This window comes from Petaurus breviceps, unplaced genomic scaffold (genome assembly GCF_028583685.1).
Source record: "Petaurus breviceps papuanus isolate PSGF00001 unplaced genomic scaffold, PetGlider_PUasm1.0 90925, whole genome shotgun sequence".
Classification (NCBI taxonomy): domain Eukaryota; kingdom Metazoa; phylum Chordata; class Mammalia; order Diprotodontia; family Petauridae; genus Petaurus; species Petaurus breviceps.
In genome coordinates this window covers 18,323,625-18,329,232 of record NW_027187380.1, presented here as the reverse complement: position 1 = coordinate 18,329,232, position 5,608 = coordinate 18,323,625, and the positions used below count along the sequence as shown (strand labels likewise).

General features: G+C 39.7%; 1 pseudogene; it reads left to right on the top strand.

Annotated features, from left to right (window-relative positions):
- The first annotated feature begins 3,158 nt into the window (after positions 1 to 3,158).
- Positions 3,159 to 4,661, top strand: LOC138152579 (creatine kinase B-type pseudogene; annotated as a pseudogene).
- The last annotated feature ends 947 nt before the right edge of the window (positions 4,662 to 5,608 follow it).

Here is a 5,608-nt window from a genome sequence, read left to right as displayed (position 1 = left end):
AGAAGATTCTTAGTTTGACATGCAAAATATTGCACGACTCCAGCCAACCTTCTCAGTGTATTTCACACTACCCCCTTTCATAGACTCTGCCTTCTAGCCAATATGACTACTAGTCCTCACTTAATCTGCTATCTTCCATATTCATACATGTGGACATGGCATACCCCCCCAACCCCTGCATCCTCACGTCTTAACTTTTTCAGCTATGTAATTCTTCCCTTCTTTGAAGGCTCAATTCAGATGGCACTTTCTCCATTTAAGCCTTCAATATTCCCCAGCTAAAAGTATTTCCTTTCTCCCTAAATTACTAATGTCTTTTCTTCTTAATCTATAAATGTATTTCTTATGCATTCTGAGAGGTAGTGTGAAATAGTGGATAGAGAGCTGGCCTCAGATACCTTAGACATATACTGCCTGTGTGACACTGAGTAAATCACTTAGCTTCTCAGTATCCCTATGAAACTAAGACTTTAATTTTCAGAGAAGGTATTGCTCTCTCTTGGTATAAAGAAACTCTTTCTAACATTGAAGTTACATATCTGGTAAAAAGAAAAATATTTTTATCACTTTCTAACTGTATTATAATTATTTTCTATGTTTTATCTGTCTTCTAGATCTTATGAGAATAAAAACTGTCATTTTTTTCTATTCTCAGTCACTGATATAGTGTCTAACACATAGATATTTAAAATAGATTTTTTAAAATTGATAGTCAATAAAGCCTTGTTGAATTGAACTGATGCTCCTTGAAGTTAGGAATGGTGCCTTAATAATATTTGTATCTACTGAATTGCCTTACAAACAGTAGGTGTTAAATATGATTGTTGAACGAATGAGACATAATAGCTACATTCAGATACCCGAAGGGCTATTGTAAAGTAGATAGAGTAGGCTAGTTCTATGTTGTTCTAGAAGGAATAACTGGGACAATGCTAGTGTGTCAGCTCAACATAAGAAACCACTATGAACATGTCCAACAAAGAAATTGATGCCTCGTAAAGTTGTGATCTACCTGTCCTTAGAGGTATTCAGTAGAGACTGGATGAAGATATATGAGGGATGCTCTGTAATGAATGTACAGATTGGATAAGAGGTCAAACTTGACTTCAAAATATATAAAGCTGTTCTGCCTCATATTCTGTGATTCTCAGAAGGAAGTGGGTTGACAAAGATTTTATTCTATAAACCAATTTCATCAGAGTGCTTTGTTGTGACCTGATATATGGAGGCATTTTTCTGAAACAATAAGATACTCTCCTTCCCAGAACAAGAATTTCCCTGGAGGAATTCTCTAGTGTTGGCACTTATTGAAATAAGATTTTGGCAATATGAACAGGCCCAGAGCAAATTTACCCAGACTCCATCTGCTTTATTTCCTCTTCATCACCCCAACATATTTCCTTTAGCCAAGATGAACCACTTGGTCCTATTAATTAGTTAGAATTATTGTATATTTATCTAAATTTCCACCTCTTTAATACCCCTCCTCTCCTCTATTATACATTAGGCTGTTGAAATGCTTGCACAGCAAGGGTAGAATTCATTTAAATATAGTTCTTGGCTGAAGCATCAACCACAGATGTTGGGTTATTTTTTGTTGTAATGTCTTTAAAGAATGACAAAGGAATGTGGAGAGGGAAGTGAAACCTACAAAGTGAAACACACATGTTGAAGCTATCCTCTAACTTGCACCTCTTTTCTTGCCTAAACATAAAGGCCTTTGGGGGATATTTGTGGGTCATGCCCCCTTGGGCAGAAACAGTCTCACTATTTTCAGAGACTAACTTCCAAGCTCCTTTGTATAATCACATATTTTTCTACTAAACATGTAGGCATGTTGCATTTAAAGAAAACCCCATAAAGATAATCCTAGAAAGATGGGAGATATGAGGTCTCCTAGGAATGACCTTCCCCAAAAATGCTATATAAGAATGAAAACAGCTCCCAAATTTAGAAAACTCCTCTACTAGAAGAAAAAAATATATATGTGGAAATAACTAATAGTAATTATAATAGCTGGCATTTATATAGTGTTTAAAGTGTGCAAACTATTTTACATATATTATGTCATTTGATTCTCATAACAATCCCAGGAAGTATCCCTATCTTACATATTAGGAAACTGAGAAACAGAGATACTTGCCTAGAGTCATTCACCTTATAAATGTCTGATATAGGATTTGAACTCACTGTTTCCTGACTCAAAGCCCAGCAGTCTTCCCACTGTGCCACATAGCTGCCTCGATAAGGAATTCTTACACCTTCAAAAAAATGGAAAAAAATCAACTGAAGACCATTTCACCAACCCTTTGTTCCCAGTGTTCTCAGCATTTCTATGCTTCCTTTCTCAAATTATGGAAGGGGCAGGGATTTTCATTGTCCCATTAACCATGAGCCTGGTAAAGTTTTTGACACAGATTTTAGATTTAATTCCTTTGCAGTTTTCAAGCCATGGTTTCAAATGAGAGGAGGTACTGACATACTAGGCTTCTCTGCCTTATCTCTTGCTGGCCCAGTTCAGCCTGTGTATCAGTTGTAATTTTATTTATCCAGCCTTTACTATATTACATAGAGAAATCCACTACTAGAGGACTTAAGGCCAGTAAACTTGACCAGCTGAAGACTAGAGAAAAAGGAAAAGAGGCAGCTGTGAAGGATTGTGATGCCAGGAAGATGAGAAAGAGGAAGAGAAAGAAGACGGAGGAAATCATAAATTCATTGATCATTAAAAGTAATTCATGCTGACAGAGAGAAGCAGTTGGTGGGAGTGGGAAAGGAATTGAGAACAGACATAGCTGTGAGGACTTCTTGGGGCACTTGTGAGCATCCTGGGAGACCATTCCCCTACTTTTTGTAACCAGCTCCCAGGTGCCACTTTAAAGACTGAAGAGAGTCAGATGTGAAAAGGACAGAAAGAATGATGAAGCCTAGATGAGTGTAACTGTTAAAGGTACCACTAGTATCATCTGAAGACAATAGACTTCATTCAAAGAAGGGTTTTATAACTACTCACTCAAAAGAGGCAGAAATTTCTAGGAAAAGAGCACAAAATTTCTGGGTTTTATGAAGAGAAATGATTGACAGTAAGCATTTTTTTTTTAGCAAAGATTCCATAGGATAAGTTTAAAAAGTCATTAAGAAAGATAGAAGCTGGACTCAGTGACTGAGCTCAGGCTTAGGTGGCCTGAGATCTCAGCACAGCAACGGCAGTAGCAGCATCCTCCTCCCAACTTTCTCTCCCTTTGCAACCCTTGGAGTACCCTCACCTCCCACCATCATGCCATTCTCCAATAGCCACAACATGCTGAAGTCCCGCTTCCCTGCCTGAGGAGGAATATCCCGACCTCTCCTCGCACAACAACCACATGGCGAAGGTGCTGACTCCTGTGCTCTATGAAAAACTCTGAGATAAGGCTACACCAAGCAGTGTCACCCTGCATGATGTCATCCAGACCGGTGTGGACAATCCAGGGCACCCATTCATCATGACTGTGGGCTGTGTGGCTGGAGATGAAGAGAGCTACGACGTTTTCAAGGAACTGTTTGATCCTATCATTGAGACCTACATAGAGGCTACCAGCCTTCAGATGAACATAAGACTGATCTTAACCCTGACAATCTGCAGGGTGGTGATGACCTGGATCCTAACTATGTGCTGAGTTCCCGTATTCGAACTGGCCGGAGCATCCAAGGATTCTGCCTGCCCCCACATTGTAGCCTAGGTGAGCACAGGGCCATAGAGAAGCTATCTGTGGAATCTCTGTCCAGCCTAGAAGGTTGGCAAGCACTATGAATGGCAAGCACTATGCTTTGAAGAACATGACTGAGCAGGAACAGCAGCAGCTGATAGATGACCACTTCCTCTTCGACGAGCCTGTCTCCCCACTCCTCTTGACGTCTGGCATGGCCCAAGACTGGCCCAATGGCAGGGGCATTTGGCACAATGACAACAAGACCTTTCTGGTGTGGATCAATGAGGAAGATCACCTGAGGGTCATCTCCATGCAGAAGGGAGGTAACATGAAGGAGGTGTTCACACGGTTCTGCATGGGGCTCACCCAGATTGAAACCCTTTTTAAGACCAAGAACTATTCATGTGGAATCCTCACCTGGGTTACATTCTAAAATGCCCCTCCAACCTGGGCACAGGCCTCCTTGCAGGCGTCCACATCAAGCTCCCCCATCTGGGCAAGCATGAGAAGTTTGGTGAGGTGCTTAAGAAACTGAGGCTGCAGAAGAGGGGGACAGGAGGTGTGGACACAGCAGCTGTGGGTGGTGTCTTTGACATCTCCAATGCTGACCGGCTGGGCTTCTTGGAGGTGGAACTGGTGCAGATGGTGGTGGATGGTGTGAAGTTGTTCATTGAAATGGAGAAGCATTTGGAGCAGGGCCAGTCCATCGATGACCTTATGCCAGCCCAGAAATGAGCAATGGGCCCCTGAATTCTGTGCTTCCTAATTTATTGGATGAATGAATAACCACCATCCTCCCCACCTATGGTGCTCTGGGGGGCTCCTGATGCAGCCTACCTAATCATGGTGTAGAGAAGTCTTCCTTCCATCCTTGGTGTTAGAGTTTTAATTTTGATGGCTGAGATGTTGCTGAATGCTGAAATAATAAACTATTGTTTTGGCCTGAGAAAAAAAGAAAGAAAGATAGAAGCTCATCGAGGAAGATATATGAGCACTCTATCACCACTAGACTTCACAGAAGGGGAAAATAGCATGACAAATTCTAGAAAGCTTTCTGAAATGATAGTGGAAGAATGAGAACATCCAGATTGATTCATAATAACAATCAAAGGGAAAATATCAAAAGCAAAACCAAACAAACCAAATAGAAATTAGAACACATAACAAAGAAATCAGCAAGTCTAATGAAAGACTAGAGAAAATAGTACAAAAGAAGAAACAATCTTCATATCAATACATTTTATAAACTGCAGAGTTGCAATGTAGGGTAATAAGTCAACTCCAAAAGACTCATGATGGAGAGAAATGTCTGCATTCAGAGAAAGAACTAGAAAGAACAGAATTTGAATGCAGATTGAAGCAAACTGCCTGCTCTCTTTCTTTTTCTTGTTTGGTTTTGTTTCCTCTTTCCCATTGTTCATTCCATCTGATACAGTCCTTCTTTATAACCTGACTAATGTGTAATGTGATAGTATTTGCAGATCCTATACTTGATTGTATGCCGCCATGGGGGTGGGGGAGGGAAGGGAAGAAAGGGGAGAAAATTTGAAACTCAAGGAATGGTGAAACTGAATCTTGTAAACTAAAAGTAAATAAGCAAATTAATAAAGACCAAAAAAAAAAAACCCTGCAAAGTATTAAAATAAAATATAAAATTCCAGAGACAAATGGGAAACAGAATGGGAAAAAATTAAAAACAAAAACTAAGATTGGAAGAACAAGAGATCTCTCTAAAACATGAATAATGAACATGAAGATAGGATATAAAGAGATAATCCAAGAATTATAAATCTTCTTGGAAAATGTCATGAAAAAATAAAATCTGAATCAAGAAACATTGGAAACTGATGTCAAAGTGAGATTGAGAAATTCCACAGAATATCAATGGAAAGAACACACACATTTTCACAACCAAG